Here is a 20302-nt window from a genome sequence, read left to right on the forward strand (position 1 = left end):
TTAGGCATTCATAAAGTCAATTTGACTTTAGGGTAGTTAATGCTTTTATGTCTTATTTCACTCTATTATTTCACTTTATCAGTTTATTCCACATTCATAAAGTGAAATGACTCTAATTAATTGACTTTCACTGGGATATACATGGTTGTATATGAAGCATTTCAGATACAACAGTATACATCCAAGTATGTATTGCATTTAATGCTGCACAGCTCAGTGCTTATCGATCGGATTTCCTATCCAATGTTGTATATCCCAGTTATAATGCATTTGATGCTGCATTGCTCGTTGCGTATCGTTCACTTAAAAAGAGGCCCGAAGAACCGACACATTGAGCAAACAGGTATAGGTTTTGCTTCGTATGCAAAACTCTTCCACTATTTTTAACTATAGCACCTCCATTCACTTAGGGAGATTGTTAGGGCACTTACCTGCAACAGTTCTTATCCTGTCCTGCCTCCCAGACACAGATTGACAATTTATCGATGGATTGATTCTGGATATATGGTAAATATCACCGATTGTCAGAGAAAGGTTGATTAGGATGCTAACCAGGCTCTTATTTATCTTGGAACGGTTGGTCCTTGCTCGAGAGAGTTATGGCCAATTCTTTCCTGATTGAAGGTAATTAATCATATTTACAAAAATAATTACAGATAGAGATACAGATAAAACTGATTAAGACCAAAGCCCAAAGCCCGATAGTATTCCAAGCATGCCAGTAATTTAAAATATATCCAGACAAGTAAATCAAGACAATTAAAGCTGAAATGGGAATCCGTTATGAAAAAGGATCCCTGATGCAGCCAAGCTTAATCCAACGCTACCTTTAACAGAAGTCCCACTAGAAAACTCTGCTAAAGCATCAATATAACATACACTATAATTGAAGACTCTGCTAGAAGTAGTCTTGGCTTCTGTTATGAGATCATCAGAATTTCTCCTGCTGTGGTCCAGGCTTTTATTATGAAGCAAACCATCTTTCATTTCGAATCAAAATTAGGCACAGGAGGAGCAGCGCTGGAATCAAATATATCCAAATTCTCGCTCTTGGGTTCCTGTGTTTTCTTCTTCCCAAACCACCCAGAGAAAAAACCCTCATTGTGATCACCTCTTTCTTCATGCCCAACAAGCTCAGATGACATACCTGAGGTGCTATCCTTTGAGAATTCACCCATTGTTGACCCGCCTTGCTGCTGAGTTGGGTTCATCTGATTGGTCCCCGGTATGGCACCCGTGTAAGCAGCACCCGTAGGAAGTGGAACCCCCCTTCCTGGGTACCCTATTCCCATTGGAGGGAATTGCTCCTCTAACTTTGGGGGAGGCGGAGGGGCTAGCATTTTGTTCATAAGGATGCCTGCGCCTTCAATCAATGCTAGCAAGATACCTCCAAATATAGCACTCCTGGTGGCAGATCCCATACCCTGCCTCATCTGCAGGAACCCACCTGTGGCAGCCCCTGCAGCAATGGAATTCCAGGGATCCTCTTTTTGCCTGAGGTAGACCATCCCACAGTCGAAGGCTGAGAACAGGCCTCCCCAAACAGCAAAGCTCCCCCCAACACGAGGGGCATTCAGGGTCACTGCTTGGACTCCCCCATGTAAGCGTTCTCCTCTTGGAGAATTCTTGAGACCCAATATGAAATGGTAGACTGAGCCCCCAACTGCTCCCATGCTGAAGGCACCACCCAGGTCGTCTAGAATTCTGTCAGGGCATGGCTCCCGAACATGGTCGGGGGTTGCCATTTTCTCTGAAGTTTTGCTGCAATCTCGCTATTGCCGTGTTCAATCTCTCGGTGTCTCCCCTTATCTACGATCTTTTCCCGTGTTCAATCTCTCGGTGTCTCCCCTTATCTACGATCTTTGTGTGATAGGCGTTGGCAGTCGGATGAAGGTGTCAGCAAGACGCGACCAGATAATAAATATACTAACATCTTATTTATATATCCATGGAACGGTCGCGAGACTGGGTAACAGCCAAAAAATATATAATCCGGCGCTACATGATGCGTTGGCAACACATGTATAGTGCGACGCTCTGGGATGGGAAGCTAATGATGACGAAATCGAATGCATCTCATGTTTTTCCTACGCATGGTCGTTGGGATTAATTTTTTTCTTATGTTTAATTAGTGTGGCATTTTTTAAAATAGGATATGGGATGGGAAGGACGAAATGTAACGTAGCTCATGTTATTCCTACGTATGGTCGTTTGGGATTATTTTTTTTGGTATGTTTAATTATTGAGGTGGAATTTGGTTAAAAAATTCAAAAAAATTTGTAAAAGCAGTGTTTGAATCATGTTTTTGATAGTGGAAATAGATTCAGTGCCATAAAAACGTGTAGGGCACCTAAATCTATGATATAGCTTTTACTTCTACTTGGATTTACAAAAATCTTTGCAGGATTTTTTTCAAAAAATTGTTGAAATTTCCTTAATTTTCAGGGCAAAAAAGCATAAAAGCATAATTGTTAAACTACGGTTTTTTTAAAATAGGATATGGTTTTTATAGGGAGTTTTTTTTTAAAGAGTGTTTTAAGATTCAAAGTTATTTAATAATCGTGAAATTTTGTCTTCTTATGGATTACTATTAAGTAATTTTAGGTGGCATGGTTTTTTTTTAATAATGGTGATAAATTAGCCTGCATAAGCAAATAATGGTTTTTACAGGGAGGTTTTTTTCTTTAACTTCATTTTAAGATTCAGAGTTATTTAGTAGGAGTGGAAGTTTGTCTTTTTATGGATTACTATTAAGTAATTTTAGGTGGCATGGTTTTTTAATAATGGTGATAAACTAGCATGCATAAGCAAATAACAGTGATGGTTTTCCTTAAATAAAGTGATGAGTTAGTTTGCATACACGAATAACAATATTAAGCAATTTTAGGTGGCATGGTTTTTTAATAATGGTGATAAACTAGCCTGCATAAGCAAATAACAGTGATGGTTTTCCTTAAATAAAGTGATGAGTTAGTTTGCATACACCAATAACAATTTTTGTTAGTGATGGTTGTTCTCATTGTTGGTCTAACAACTAAGTTAGCAACTAAGTTTTAAATTTAATAATATGAGACTACTTTTCATGGTATATATCATTTAATGAATAATAACAAAAGTTTTTAAATTATTTTTGTTTTTAAATTCTTGGTGTTACAAATTCTAATTTTACAAATAGCGCATAAGTATTTTGATTACTATTGACATTTATCAGCCATTTAATATAATGATTTTGTTAATTTGCAAATTAACAAAGCAACAATATCTGCTTAGTTAGAGATCTAGAGTTTTGCAAGAATTTTCTTAAGAGGGAGCATTACAAAAGCATGGAGTTTGGAATCTTTAGATTAGAGATCTAGCTCGGCTTATTATGACTAGTTGCATGAGCAAGTCTTTGGGGAGAGGGACAAACCCTTTCTATTGCAATGTGGTTTCAAATACTAATCAACCCTCGTTAGGAGGCTCGAGTTTATCGGGAGGACCTATGGCATATAAAGAGAATCTTGTGTTAGGGGCCCAATGGCAAGCTTAGTGAAAGGGTTGTTGCTCCCCAAAGGCAGCAATGAACCCCAACCTGGTTATTATGAATAATTGGCTAGAAAAATCAAGGTTGTTCATGAAGATCAAGCCTTGATCTATAAATTTATGGGGATATGGCCTAAAAAGCAAGATCTGGTGAAATTGATCCATCTTAAATGGAAACTGGATGGACCAATAAACTGAGATTAAGAGCAAAAGGCTTCTTTACAATATTTTTTTAGATCTGGAAGATTGGAAACAGGTTTTTGAAAATGGACCATATTTCATGAATAATGTGGGGTTATTTATGAGATTCTAGAAAGCTTGTTATGATCCAAAGAAAGAGTAGTTTTTGGCAACCCCGGTGTGTGTTTGGCTCTTCTCATTTTCTAAGGACTTCTGGGAACCAAATATCCTTGAAGGTATTGAGAATTCCATTGGAGAATTTGTGAAATTATTCGAGATAATGATGAGGAGGAGGCAGACATCTTATGCGAGAATTTGTGTTTTACATGGACATCTCAAAACCTGTCTTAGAATCTATTGACATTGAGTATTAGAACGAGATTTGGACCCAACAACTCGATTATGAGAATGTATCATTCAAATGTAAGAAGTGCCACGAATATGGGTACTTGATCCAGGATTGCCAGCTGACTATTCAGGAGAACCAAACAACAAGTAATGTCAATAATCAAGAGGGTTTTCAGTGTTGGGGAATCTAGTAGGGAAATTAATTAAACAATTCTCCTTATCCTTAATAATTGCTTGCAAACTTTTAGCCTCTTATTGTTCTTTACTAGATTCTTTCATCAAACAACTATCAAAAGCATAAATAATAGAGACAATAGACACAAGAAATAGACTCCAAGCCAAGGCAGAACCCCTCCAAGGGGAAAACCCAACAAGAATCTTTTCTCTTCTTATAGATCAGTTCAAATGAGAAAACCAATACCCAAACTTCAAGACCAAGACCTCCTCCAAGCACCAAGTCAACCCTCCAATAAGATCTTCTTTAAGACAAGGCAAGGTCAATTAAAGTCAATGAAGGTCAACCTCTTCAGACTCTGCTTCAAACATGGTTTCAACCCTCACTTTAGATTTGCAACTTCAGCTTGCAACAGTTGCAGAAACCCTAGAATATTTGCACATGTAAGAGAAAATTCATATGTTCAGTTTCTTCTTGAGATGCTTCTTTTTCCTGTACCGTCGTTTCTTTTTCTTCTTTTCTTTTTGCTTGAGATTGAACTGAAGAAGTATGTCACAAATGAAATCAAATTGCTCTTGTATATATCCATCTATGGAGGTTGAATTATCCCAAACCATGTTGACTTCATGAGGCAAGGCCGACTTGGTCTTGGAGGTCATTTTGACTTTCTAGACTCAAAAATAAATTCTTTTACATGTTACAACTTACCTAAATGGGTCTTATACAATGATATTGACTCACTTGACTCATGACAAATATTATTATGACTTGACAAACCCTAGAAGCATGAAGAACATGCTTGACCTAGTTGACAAATTAAATGGAGCATGAAACCCATGCTATAAAATAATATTTTTACTTCTTCTTTTGTTTGTTACATAATATATATATATAATTACATGAGTACAATGACAGTTATGAAGACCGAAACTAGTTACATTTTCCAACAGTCCCTTTTAACTATGGAGGTATTCATAATTATACAATTGGTACAAGCGTATTCTCAAACTGAAGAGTTCTCATAAGAAGAGTCATATTGATAAGTCATGTTTTAAGCATCAACATCATAACCAATATTGTCATCATAGTAAGGCCTTTAACTAACAAGCTCTTGTTATTTCAGAGCATAATGTTGGGAGGCTTTATGTGAGACAGTACACTACCTCTAAGGCACATGCCCCATCTGTATGTTCACTAGGTATGTCCTTTTGGGACTTATTCTTATCTTGGATTACCTATCCTTAAAGAACATTGGTCCTCTTCAACCACTCTTGTCTTGGATGCCTATCTCATCCTCAAAGAGTGTCGTGTTGAGAATTATATAGGGCTACATTTAAGATGATTTCTCTTAAATTAGATAATTATGTGTGATGTATTTTTACTTTTTCTTACTTATTAGCTTCTTCTCTTATTATTGTGTTATTCTTATCATCAAACGGCTACCAAAACAAGAAGATCAACAATACACGAGAACACTGGATATAGGTTGCAAACCATGGCCAAAACCTCTCCACTTGAGAGTAAAACCCAGAAATCTCTTATCTTTTTATAGATTCTTCAAATGACGAATTCCAAGACCTCTAGACCAAGACCAAGTCTGACCTTCTTGATGATGTGCTTCTTTTGATCAAGTCAAACCCAATCAAATCTCTCCCAGTTGCACAACTTTGACCGCCAGCTACAGAATTTTGGCCTCTACTGCAGGTCTGAAATTTTCAGCCCCTACAACTGTTACTGCCTCCACATGTGTGAGCAAATCTAGGGCTTCCAATGCTTCCTTTGACCTTCACTTGAGTTTCTACTTCTTTTAGGGCTTGAGGATAACTTAATAGACCTTCCTTCCACCACCTTTCTGCAACTTCTCCAAGTTCGATCTTGCAGCAACAAACCCTAGCCTCCTTCTTTCACACATGTGAAAAGAGAGAGAGAGAAATAACCCAAACACTTGTCCTTCATGCTTCTTCTTTATTCGTTGGCCTTCTTCTTCTTCTCTTTCGCTTGAATGATGAGAGAATGAATGATATCCATAGGATGTCAAGTTCCCTCCTATATATAGGTTTCCATGGAGGAAAAAATGCCTTAATTGAGGATGACTTCTTAGTTGTCAAGCCAACTTGGTCTTGGAGGGTATTTTGACACTTTTAAATACAAAAATAATTCTTTTTACAAGTTACAATGCGCCCGATGGGGTCTTCTTCATATGACAATGACTCTTTTGAATTCTTGACCCTAGGACAAACCCTATAAACACTCAATGGGTGCTTGACCTCTAAATAAAAACCCTTGAGCATGAAACCCATGCTACAAATAACAATAATAATTTTTCTTTCATTTTACAATATACAAGACTCAAAAGTACAGTTCATATTTATGAAGATCGAACCTAGTTACACATTTTTCAACACTCCCTCTTAACTAGGGAGGTATTCATAAATGGTATATGGACATTTTGAAACTGAAGAGATCTCATAAGAAGAGTCGAAATGGTAAGCCATCTCTTGCATCATACCAACCAACATTGTCACTTAGCAAGGCCTTGACTAATAGCTCTATATATCCACAAGATTAGAGCACAATGCTGGCAAGACCAATGATTGATAGACACCATCATCATTGTCTCTCAAGGCACATACCCCACTCGGGTATTCACAAGGTATGTCCTTTCAGGACAATTCCCATATTGGAATAACACATCCTCAAGGAATTTCCTCTTCGACTACTCTTATCTTGGACAACCTACCTCATCCTCAAAGAGTATCAGATGCCATATGCTTACCCAATCCTCCATTCTTTCTTCACGAAGTGAAGACAAGAATGATGTGTCTATCTCTCCCTCTCAACTAGGGGGGATATATCAACCAGTCCAGGTTTGTCTCTTAGATACACAAGCTTCTTATTAGGAAGAGATTTTGTCAAGATGTTAGCTACCTATTCATCAGTGGAGATATATTGTAGCTGCAACACTCCATATTGCACCAACTTTCTAATGTAGTGATACTTGTTATTTATGTGTTTTGTCTTTCCATGAAATACTAGGTCTTCAGACAACCTTATACATCTGGTGTTGTCACAATGTATCATCGTAGGGTCCATCGTGTTGAAAAAGTGCAACTAGGTTCAATCTTCATAATGACATGTAATTGTGATTTTATGTAAAGAGGTGTAGAGAAAAAATATAAAATATTGTAATGCTTGCATCATGGGTTTCATGAGTAAGAGATTTTATTTTTGAGTCAAGGCTCCCATTGAGAGCCTTTAGGAATTTTGTCATCTAGTTATAAAAGAAAAAAAGAGTCATTTTCATGTAATGAAGTCATGTTACGCTTTGTGAAGAGTCACACTTGTAAAGTATTCTTCCAAGACCTTATCACTAGCCCTCTCCAAGCTAGCCTACAATGAACAAGTAACCTAGAATATGATGTCGTCTCTCCTCCTTACGATCACTTAGAGGCAAGCAATTCAGTGAAGATAGTAAGTAGAAGTGCGAAGAAGAGCTAGAGAAAAGAGCGAAGGTCAAGAGAAGGATAGTGAAGGAAGCGATACTTCTGGAAGATCTGATTTGAGCATATATACTCTCCCACGTGCGAAGAAAGGAGGTCGGAAGGCATAGAGAGAAGGCCAAAATTTCTAGTGCATTAAGGTAACTTTGTTTGGGTATGGATCTCGCAGACGTAAGTCGAGGAGAAGTACTAGAGGTCTCTCCCTTGAAGAGGCTAATCAAGGAGCATAAACTATTATGGGGTTTTTGAATTAGGGCTAACCTAAGAGACCGAGATTCTTTGGGTAAGCCAAGAAGAGCAATGTAGAAGAATAGAGACCGAGAATCTCTAGAAGAATCTGAGGAAAGAGTAGAGATTGAGATTCTCTAAAAGAAGCTAAGGAGATTAGTGTGAGATCTAGAAGAAGCAAAGAAAGGGAAGAGGCAGAGCATCAAGGCTAGTGAAAAGGGTCTTTGGAGGACACTAGAGTCAAGGGTCTTTCTCATGGTCTTGGTATTCGTCAATTGAAGATCTATAAGAATATTTTTCCTGATTGGGTTTTTGTCTCAAAGAGTGAGAGGTTTTGGCCCTGGCTGACAAGCCTACATACTGTGCCTCATGGCTTCTATTGTTTATTTAGTAATTGTCTTGATGAAAAGAACACATTGATAACATAATGAGGAGAATGTAGTAATACAAGAAGTAAAAGCATATCACAAGAATTTATCTAGAAGAGAAATCTCCTAATCATTGATGCCCTAGATTTTTCAACATGGTTTCAGAGCTTAGGTTTTGAAGTCAAGAAGGGGCATTCAAGCAAGAAGACACACGAGAATCGAACTTCACAAAGATCAAAGCAAGTCAAGGAACACCAAGCAAGAGAGCAATATCTTCATCGTACCAAAACCATAGAAGCATTTCCAAAATTATCAACGAAAGAAGGCTAGAACATTCAAGAAGGATCATGAAGCAAGCCCTCTCCCATCAATTCTTCAAGGAGTAATCTTCAATCAACATCAAAAGAAAGCAAGAATCAATCACTCAAGTAAGTTTATGATTTCATTTGATACTATCAAAATGTCTTTTTGCAAGGAAAGCAACAAATTGGTTAGGGCTTCAAACTTCCTTACATGGAAGAAAAGAACTGACCTAAATCTCATTGAGAATGAGTTCGTGGATCACATCAAGGGGTCAATAACCCAACCTCCCAAATAAGATTCTCAAGCACATGCTAGATCATGAAGGGGGGAGTGAGGACCCTGAGGATTCTCATAGAATCTATCAAAGGCTCTCTTATCCCATATGTAACTAAAATCAAAACTTCAAAAGAAATATATGACAAATTGGTATATTTGTTTTCCGTAAGCATTACAGGAGAAGTAATATCACTAAGGCAGGAACTCTACAAGCTAAACATGACAAAGGAAGATGGAATAGCCTCATACTTTATGAGGATTTCAGAAATAAGAGATCAATTGCAAGTTCTGGGAGAAGTCATGTTTGATAGAGAAATGACAACAGTGGTATTAAATGCAATACTGGAATAATGGGGTAAATTTAGTTCAAGTATTTATGGGAAGAAAGAAGCTATTCCATTTGAAGATCTATGGTCACTATGTAAGATCGAAGAAACTAGACTGAAAGCAAAGATTGATGTAGGATCAAATGAGCATAATCAAGCCTATGTTGTTATGACAAGAAGAAAAAGAAAGTTTGGAAAAAATGGTCCTCAAAAGAGGAAGAAGAACATGGATAAAGTATAGTGCTATGGATGTCTAGAATATGGGCACTATCGAAGAAATTGTCCTTAGCTTAAAAGGGACAATAACAAGAGAAATGAGTAAGAAGCCCATATTACCAAAGAAGTAGAAGAGCCTAAGACAAAGAAACCTAAGAAGGAGGAAGTGAAAGATCTTTGTTATGGCTAAGAGAATATCCTTCACTAAAAAGGTAATCTTCTATTGAAGATAGGAAGCATTGTAAATAAGATAGGATGCATTCTAGTAGAAAAATGACATTGTGGTAGAAGCATTAGAAGTAAGAGCTCGCGACATATGTAATATGATGAATGTCTGGAACAAAACCTATGGAAGTCAACTAGGTAGGGTATAGCTCTTGGAAACCTCATTGAAATCTCAAGTGATAATTATAGAAGTCATATGGAAAAAGGGTTATCATACAAAAGATAGCATCGACAGGATAAGGATATGCAAGATCCTCAAAGATTCTCTGATGGGATCTTCAATGTAAAGATTCACCGATCAAGAGGAAAAGTAAGTGTTTCTTCAAGAATTCATAAAATGATGGTATGATAACATGATAATGAAGCAGATCAAGGGAATGCAATTCCTTCATTCAAAGAAAGCTACTGCAGGAAGTATGGATGGCCCAAAGAAAGATGAGGTATGTATTCTCAAATTTAATATTGTGAAAGTCATGTCATATGGTACAGATAACATGGATCATTACTTTTAAGAAGCATGATCAAAGAAGGGATGTCCTCCCTCAAAAGGAATGCTAGAATGCATGAGTCACATATCTATTAGATGAAATCAACACAATATGTTCTCATATGGAAGTATGAGGTATTATGATTACAACTGAGGAACTCTGAAGCTCTTGCGAATGAAATATGTAAACAAAGGAAGGAAGAGACCGCGAAGCTATGCAACTATGGTAAAGGAAGTCAAAATTTGAAGGACCAAGAATATTTGACTATGAAATATCCCAAAAAAATATGAAGACTCTAATGAAAGTCTGGAAAAAGATGGAGACCATTGAAAATACATATATTTAAGGAGATGTGTCAACTGTAGAAAATGTGTAGGTTAACCCGATAATGCAATATAAATCAAAGCAAAATACTATAACCTACTTCTACTATCAATTTGTGGAAGCTTAAAGATCGAGCTAAACAATCTAACCAAAAGAAGAAGAATCAATCACATAATACACATGAAAATGCTTTTGGGGAAAGCCTCAGCTAAAAACCACACACTATTGTATTATCATACATGGTGGAAATACATAGGAATTATACAAATCCTTAGCTATCACAGCTAGCCAACTCTCAGTACAATCCTCACAGATGCTCACAGGAAATCTTGGCTTCTTTCCAGCCTTCCTCTATGCCCTACAAGCTCCTATTTTCTTGCCTTTTTCCTTGCGAATGATTTTCCTTTACCAAGTGGAAAAAACAAGCCTTCAAAACTACGCAATCCTCAAGGATGAATCCTTAATAGCATGCATGAGTTTTCTCCATGAGAAAACACATGCAACTGATATTACACTGTCCTTGAACATTAATCTCAACCGGGTCTTTCTCAAAATAGACATGCATGAGTTTCTGATGAGGGAATCTTCAGTTAACTGGAGTAGCACTAGTTGAGTGCATTAATGCATCAACTGATCGTTAACTCACTATTAGTTCCTCAAACAGTTTGGAACTAATTTAACTGGACTTAACTCAGTGAATTGAGTTAACTAATTACAACTCAAATATAACTCAATCTTATCTCCTTAATTTAAGGGATAACTCTTGCATGACTTCAGAAAGACTTCTAACTTGAATCTCTCCAACTAATTAATTTAAAATAAATTAATTAATTATTTCCAAGTAGCTGTTAAGACTAAATTCGATTTTTATTCACAATTTAATTCAAGGACAAATTAAATTGGAATATTCTTGTTGCCATATTTCAACACTCCCTCTCAACAATAAAGGGATTATCTGCCACTGTCTCTATGGAACTGGAATTTACACTTTGACAATGCCTTTGTCAAAATTTCAACATCTTGCTCCTCTGTCGAAATATACTGTAGCAACATGATCCTCCGAGCCTGTGAAAAGCCACGAGCAACAAATCTTGCCTTATGCTTCTCCACACTACCATTAACAGCTTGCTTTACCTTGTAAAGCTAATGGGAACTCACAACTAACTTGTTCTCCGGTCTCGAAACCACCTCCCAAACATTGTTACGAACTATGGAGTCATACTCCTCCACCATAGCATCAACCCAAATCGGCTGCTACACTGCTTCCTCAAAGGAAGATGGCTCGGTCTCAACACATTCACCAACAAGGGCCATGTATCTAGTGTACCTCTCAGGTGACCTCCTCTGTCTGCGCTGAGAAGATGGTGCTCCCACATTCTCTCTCACATCCTCCAACCATCTGTCAGCTTCTCTTGTGCGCTTTCGTCCATCTCTGGAAGACTCTACTTGAGTGAATGTCTCCACTTCTGGAACTTCTGCATGCGGCTGCTCTTCATCAGTCCGAGGCTCCTCCTCCTTAGGAACCAATAGTTCCTCCACAACCTGTAGTTGGAGCTCCCTCTCAAGGGAAACTCACATGGCCTTCTGCTCATCAAACTTGAGATCTCTACGAACCACTGTCCTCCGACTGGTAGGCAAGTACACCCGATATTTGTGAGGTGTATTAGTGTACCCCACAAATATCCCCAACTCTGTTGTCGGCTCAAACTTCTTCCGTGCATCCTTTGTCACATGGCGATATACCAATGAGCCAAAGATCCTGAAGTGACCCACATCTGGTCTCTTACCGGAGAAAGCTTCCTCTGGTGTCTTCATCCCAACTATGCGATGCGGGCTTCTATTTTGCAAATGGACCGTTGTGTTGCATGCCTCAGCCCACAAGTGAAGTGGTAGCCCTTGGTCATGCAGCATTGCCTGTGCTGCCTCTACAATAGTTTTGTTCTTCCTCTCGGCCACCCCATTCTGCTGTGGGTTATGAGGTGCCATCAACTCTTGTTTAATTCCTTCCGCTGCATAGAATTCCTTAAACTCTTGAGAGACATATTCTCTACCGTTGTCGCTTCTCAAGGCCTTGATCTTCTTCCTTGATTCTTTCTCGACCAAAGCTTTGAACTCACGAAAATTTGTGAAAGTTTGGTTCTTCTTCTGCATGAAATAAATCCAACATTTACGAGAATAGTCATCAATGAAAATCACATAATACCTTCACTTCACTGTGGATTCCATCGAGAATGGTCCACACACATCAGTATGAACTCACTCTAAGATAGCCTCTTCTCGACTGTCTCGATCATGAAAGGAAGACTTGGTGTACTTTCCCAAGGTACAACCTTTGCATGTGTCAACTTGCTCAAGTTTACCTTTGGGAAGTCCTGTAGATATCTGTTACATTATCTTCAAATCCCCATGATGCAAATGGCCTAACCACCTGTGCCACAACTTGCCAATGTCTTGGCTTTGCACCAATTCTGTTTTTGTACTCAATGTTTCACAATCATCTACCTCTAGTTTATAGAGATTCTTCACCCAAATCCATATCCTCTTGGTCTGACCCATGGCTATGTGTCTTAGGAACACCTTTCCTTTACTGGAGACAACATCGTAGCCTTTGTCCTCCAACATCGTGACCGATACCCAGTTCTTCTTCAATCCAGGCACATACATCACATCTGTCAAGGTGAGAGGAGCTCCATGCTCCCTCTGAAAAGCAACCATGCCAACTCCTGAAACGCTATACCTTTCGTCATCACCCATCTCTATGCGCATCTTGAGGTCTTTCTCCTCCAAGGCACTAAATAAATTTTTATCACCGGTCATGTGGAATGAGGCTCCACTATCAAGATACCAGACACAACCCATCATCAATGCCACTATGCATGCGATGAGGGTAAAGTCCATTTCAAACTGAGAGGCTTATGCCTCACCTTTCGATCCTTCCGAGGATCCCTTCTTAGACTTCTTCGATGGGCAATTAGTCGCATAATGTCCCATCTTGTGACAATTAAAACATCTTACTTTAGACATGTCACCCTTCTTCCCTCCATGAGAATAATTTGATTTGAAATGGAAGCCTTCCCCTTCCCTTTCCTTGCCTTACTTGCTAAGGCCATATTTTCTTCATCATCATTCTTGGATGAAGAACCATCTTGTGTGCTCCTCCTGATCTCCTCCTGCATAAAATCCGACCACAGTCGTTCCTAATCCAGTAGTTTCTCCCTTCCATTCACAGAGTCCTAGTAGCTATTCCAACTCTTTGGAAGGCTAAGGAGAGGGAGGCTCACCATATCATCATCGACATTAGTTATTCCCACACTGCCAAGCTCATCTTTGCAAGTGGTGAGCTTGTTCAGATATGTGGAAATAGTATCGCCCTTCTACATCTTGATTCTTCAAAGCTTATCCTTGAGCGCCAATTTCCTTTGGTCACTACTATTCTGGTAGAGGTCCTTCAATGTCTTCCACATTGAAAATGGAGTATCCTTCCCATGGAGACTTGAGACAATATGGCCTCGAACTCCCTAAAGGATGACCTGTCTTGCCTTCGCCACACATTTCTTCCAATCAACCAACTCTTGTACATTAGTTGAAGCTGGCTTTAGGATTTCTTGATCAATGAATTCCTTCAAGCCATTGTCTTCTAAGACAACCTCCATTTTGTCTTTCCATGCTATGTAACTCGAGCTACCTTCCAAGGCATACTCGAGTCTCAAGCCATAGAACGCCATTGGCCAACCTTGAAGTATGATATGAATTTGATTTGCACCTGCAACCTCGAACTTCAAATTTCAAATTCTCTTCTCAGTATACTATTCACAGCTCCGATACCATGTAAAAAATTCTCTACAAATATCACTCTGATACCATGTAGAAAAATTGTGTAGGTTAACCCAATAATGCAATATAAATCAAAGCAGAATACTATAACCTACTTCTACTATCAATTTGCGGAAGCTTAAAGATCTAGTTGAACAATATAACCAGAAGAAGGAGAATCAATCACACAATACACATGAAAATACTTTTGGGCAAAGCCTCAGCTAAAAACCCCACACTATTGCATTATCATACATGGTGGAAATACGTAGGAATTATACAAAACCTTAGCTATCACATCTAGCCAGCTCTCAGTACAATCCTTACAGATGCTCACAGGCAATCTTGGCTTCTCTCTAGCCTTCCTCTCTACCCTCCAAGCTCCTATTTCCTTGCACTGTTCCTTGTGGATGATTTTCCTTTACCAAGTGGGAAAAACAAGCCTTCAAAATTGCGCAATCCTCAAGGATGAATCCTTGACTGCATGCATGAGTTTTCTCCATGAGAAAACACATGCAACTAATAGTACACTGTCCTTGAAAAATAATCCCAACTAGGTTTTTCTCATAATAGACATGCATGAGTTTTTGATGAGGGAATCTGCAGTTAACTGTAGTAGCACTATTTGAGTGCATTAATACATCAACTAACTGTTAACTCACTATCAGTTCCTCAAACAGTTTGGAACTAATTTAACTAGACTTAGCTCAGTAAACTGAGTTAACTAATTATAACTCAAATATAACTCAATCTTATCTTCTAACTTGAATTTCTCCAACTAATTAATTTAAAATAAATTAATTAATTATTTCTAAGTAGCTGTTAAGACTAAATTTGATTTTAATTCACAATTTAATTCAAGGACATTAAATTGGAATATTCTTGTTTCCATATTTCAACGTCAACATATATGTAGGATGATGATGCCTATAAGAAGATGTCATGATGAAAGGCCATCACAAGGTAATTATGATTTAAGTATTCATTATTTATAAACTAGTATCTAGATGGGCTTATGCAGGACTACCAAAGGGAAGAACTATGAATGTCTTCCATAAAGAACCTTGTAGAAGGATGCAAGAACCTTCCGAAAAAGAAATTCTGATGAAGGTAGCAGAACATGAAGCAATGCTAGATGAAGATTGATGGATCACTTTCCGATGAAATGAATGATGACATGAATGATGGATGAAATTGATGGATGGTCTATGCCCTATGAAGAAGTCCCCAAAAGATGAATACTCCACAACAAAGAAGAAACTTATGACATCGAATAAAGGAGTTCTTTAAGCAGTTGGTTGCTCCATCATCTCCACCTGAGAAGCTACTAAAGGTCCCTATTTTGAGAAGGAGCCTAGATTATTATTATTATTATTATTATTATTATATATTTTATTTTTTTTGTCATGACTAGTGGTATCAACAACGGCGGTGGTATTGTACTTGCGTTACACAGGGTCGAATCCCGCCGGCTGCCACTATAACCTCTAGGAGGAACCGCCCAGCCCGCAGGAATGACCCTCGGGTAAGAGAGACTCGAACTCGTGACCTGCACACCGGCACGGACAACTTAACAAATTGTCCGCTGGCCACCAGACCAAACCTCAACGGGCACCTATAAAGTTTCTTACTTGGAAGAAACTTGAAAATTCATGAGCCAAGAGGGAGCTTAGGTGCATTCTTTGTGTAGGATAAATATGTCCTCTCTAATTGAGAGGGAGAGATAGACACATCATTCTGGTCTTCACCTGAGAAGACAGAATGAGAGGATTGGGTAATCATTTGGCATTTGATACTCTTTGAGGATGAAATAGGGCATCCAATAGAAGAGTAACCATGGAGGACTAATATTCTTTGAGGGATTGGGAGTCCAAGATAAGAATAGTCCTCATGGGACATATCCTGAGTACTCGGGTAGGGTATGTTCCAAGAGAGACAATGATGAGAGCGTCTATAAATCATTGGTCTCGCCAGCATTGAGCTCAAATCTTGTGGAGAGATAAAGCTATTAGTCAAGGCCTTGCAATGTAGAAATGTTGGTTGATATGATGCTAAACAAATGGGTTACCAATCTGATTCTTCTTATGGGCAATTCTTCACATTGAGAATGACCAAGTATCATTATGAATACCTCCCTAGATAAGAGAGAGTGTTGAAAAAGTGTAACTAGGTTCGATCTTCATAATGACATGTAATTTTGATTTTATGAAAATATATGTAAAGAATAAAGAATAAAATATTGTAATGCTTGCATCATGAGTTTCATGGGCAAGAGATTTTATTTTTGAGTCAAGGCTCCCATTGGGAGCCTTTAGGAATTTTTTCATCTAGTCATAAAAGAATAAAATAGTCATTGTCACGTAATGAAGTCATGTTACACTTTGTAAAGAGTCACACTTGTAAAGTATTCCTCCAAGACCTTGTCACTAGCCCTCTCCAATTCGGCCTACAACGAATGAGTAACCTAGAAGATGATGTCGACTCTTTTCCTTATGATCACATCAGCCTAAAGGACATGAGGCAACATGTATATATATATATATAACCACACTCGGCCTCACTTAGAGGCAAGCAATTTGGTGAAGAGAATAAGAAAAAGTGTGAATAAGAGCTGGAGAAAAGAACGAAGATCAAAAGAAGGATAACGAAGGAAGGGATTGTTATAGCTCCATTTACCACCCTTGGTACTTGTGATGCTTGGTTTATGGCCTAGGGCAACCCTTCCTCCCAGACTTGGTTCAAATATTTTAAAAACAATGTTTTATTTCCTATACGATACCTGAGATAAAAGCGCATGCACGTGGGTTAGTCAATACCCAACCCGCGTATATGTGTTAAAACACTTAAAAAAATTAAATTTCCTTAATTATTGGCAGAGTTCACGGATTTTACCTGTTGTTTACCTCCTAGTGCCCGTGGCCCAACTATTTCCCAACTAAAAAACTAATTGGGAGAAGTATAAATAGACTTCTATGGGAAGGCCTTAAGGAGGAAAAAGATATAGGATTATTATACTGAGATTATCCATGACTGAGTCTAAAGTATCCATCTGCTTCAAGCACTTCCCCAAGTTTAAGGAAACCCTTGTTTCCTTGAGTGTTGATATTCTCCCACTTGCTTGAGATATCATGGTATTGGTTATGGAAGGAGGTTGTTGAAGATTGGGACTGGACAGATCTGGAGGACAGTTCCACTTGGTGCCGGAAGAGGAAGACTCAGGTGAATTCTCTCAGTGTTAGGTATAGCTTTCTACAATAAAAAGAAGCGTTGTCTTGTTCCTGAGATTGACTTTGTTTATGCATCAAATACTATTGTAATTCATGTATGAATTTTATTTTGATGTATAACTAATCATTTGCTTATATGATATAAAGTTGATTTCATTAAAATGCTTTATCTATATGCTGCTATGTATGTTCGAATTGGTTGATTTGCAGATTCGAAGATCATCAGGAGTTGCAGAGGGTCTGAACCCTGCTGGAACTACCCAAACGAAGGACATCCGAGTATGGTCGCTATCGCATAGTTTTTTTATATAAGCATGTTGCCTGAGTTGTATGAGCATTTCTTACTGTAGTTTTCTCTTGCTCTATTGGGGTTCCAACCCAAAGCCCTATTCCCGTAACATAAATGGTGACTCCACTGGGGATAACAATCTTTTTATTCCTAGTTTGGGTTGTTCAGTGTCAATTAGAGCTCAGTTCTTGGTTTGCTTGCTATGACAGTATTGTTTGGTCTAGTAGAAACTCAGACCTTAAGTCTAACCTTTTTTATTTGGCTTTGCTTTTTATTTTTCTTGCAAAACTTAGTATACACACTTTAGTCTATTTACAGTAGCGTACACATGCTTGTTTCTGTGAAGTGAAACTGCGTATACGCGAGTTTCCTTTATCAGAAGCACATGTACACGCTTTTGTGCTTGAACACAGTCACGTATACCCTTTTTTTGCATGTTTTTTCAAATCTCTCTGCCCAGAAAGATTTGTTTCTTGGTCTGTTTGGTTTCTGAGTGGTCAATTTCTGTCTTTAGAATTTTGTTATTCTGCGAGCTTACTATTTTGAAATCTCTTCCACTTTGAAAAGTTTTGGCCTAGGTTTGCTTTTGAGTGAATTTTATGATTTGTGTTTTGGCACACAAGACTTCTTGCAGAGGTTCTTGATTGTTCTAGTCCTCTAGAACAATAGATTGTTTTCAATCTTAGTGTCAAGCTTGATTATTGGTTTACTTGCTTTGCTTTCCGTCATTTTGTGGCCTTACACCTTTTCTTGCTTTTTGAAAGTTTCTTTTTGACGAATTTGAAAGTGTTTCTTTCCTGACTTCTTGGTCAGTTTGTCAAAGCTCTTTGCTACCATTTGGGTCGTTTGGTGCAAGTTGAAGCCTTTTTTTGTTCAAGTTTTCATTCGTTGTCAAATTTGTAAATTGCAAAGTTTCCTTGTGCTTTTCTTTCAATCTTTGAGTCTTAAGTGGCATTTTGAGTGCTTTCGAAAGGTTGTTTTCATTGCTTCTTGAAAAAGAAAAGTTCTTAAAAAACATTGTTTTTGTTTTCTTTTGCCGAGTTTGATTTTGGTTTCTTTTGATTTTTTGAAAGTGAATTGTGATCTTTTTGATTTGTCCTTCTTGTTTGGAGAAGATTTTGTATTCAAAATTTGTATTCTTTTCAAACACTTAAGTTGGCTTATTAAAGTTATAAACAATTGCTTTCGTTCTTTTTAGAGTAATCTAGGATCTTGCATCTTCATGTACACCTTGCATTAGGGTAGTTTTGCATTATTAAAGCATCAATAGTCTTTTTAGTTTTTGTGAGTGTGAAGTGTGCTTTAAGAAAAGAAAAGAAAAGTTTTTTGCTTTATAGAAGTTTCGTAGAACCCAAGTAGAAATTTCTTTTCATCGAAGAACAAATGATTGCATTCATATAAGTTAGTTTTTCATTAATTTCTTTTGTGTCATACAAACACCATTGGTTTCATTTCCATTTATCCCTTTGACTTAAAAGAACAACCATTTAAAATCAAGTGCTTAATAAAATAAACTAGAACTTTTTGTATTGTCATCAAAATACACCAACAAGTTTAGGTTTATTTAGGGCCTTGGATTAGGTGAGAGGAGAGTTAACTCTCCAAGGCCACTCTAAATTGCAAAACATAGAAGAAATCCAATAGCGTTGGGGAGATCGGGAAAGCTCCATGACTGGGAGTTAAGCACGAGGGTTCATGAAGATAAGGACAAGAGATACCCCCTCTCTTACTTGTCAGATCCTACCTCATGACTGTTTCGCCCAGCTTCTGATACGAGTTGGTGACCAAGTTGCCTATCCTAGGAATCACACAGGTGGCTGCGGAGGGGAATCTCGTGGCACTTGAGGCTGACATTGTATCATGTTCAACAGTACTTCTGGATGGTACCCTTGCAAAGCTTGGGTGCTTGCCCCGACAAAGGTTGTTGTCTAGTGGTCAGCATAACTGCTTCTGATACCTTCGCTGGTAGGCTTGGGCCATTATTATCCAAAACTATCTTCGGAAGGTCCCTTACTTCACTTTCTTGTATTTTGGTGTTTGGTCCTCATCACCTGGAGCAAAAATACTGGGAAGTTGCTTGATTGGTTGTATCTTTAGGGATTTTATAGTGGAGTGCGCTTTGCTCTTTGTATATAGTTGGCTTTAGGTATTTTTGTCATCACTTTTGGACTTTAGATTCTGAGTGACTGACTCACCACTCCGCCGTTCTTGAAAGGCCTTTTGATCTTTCTTTTGAAAGTTGTGGAGTTGCCTCCTCGAGGGAAAAGGTTTTGTTTGTGCATATTTCTTCCTTAGAAAATCATTTGTACATTCCTATAAGGGAAGGATCTGCGAATAAGTTAGATATGGCCAATATTTCCACGGAAACCAACCAAGGTACCCTCCCAAAAGGGGATCCTTGTGCTTTTCCTTTCTTTGGAAATATTGGTACCCCCTTGATGGCCACTTTGAATATTCCTGGATTGAATGTTGGACTACCAGTTTGGCTATGGTC

The 20302-nt window shown here is 38.1% G+C and overlaps 1 pseudogene; it reads right to left on the bottom strand.

Moving 5' to 3' along the window:
- Nucleotides 1–663: 663 nt before the first annotated feature.
- LOC149172156 (mitochondrial import inner membrane translocase subunit TIM17-1 pseudogene) lies at nucleotides 664–1924 on the bottom strand (annotated as a pseudogene).
- Nucleotides 1925–20302: the final 18378 nt, after the last annotated feature.

The sequence above is a fragment of the Pinus tabuliformis genome, chromosome 4_2 (assembly GCF_031772625.1).
Source record: "Pinus tabuliformis cultivar Carrire ecotype Pingquan chromosome 4_2, CPIR1, whole genome shotgun sequence".
Taxonomy (NCBI): Eukaryota; Viridiplantae; Streptophyta; class Pinopsida; order Pinales; family Pinaceae; genus Pinus; species Pinus tabuliformis.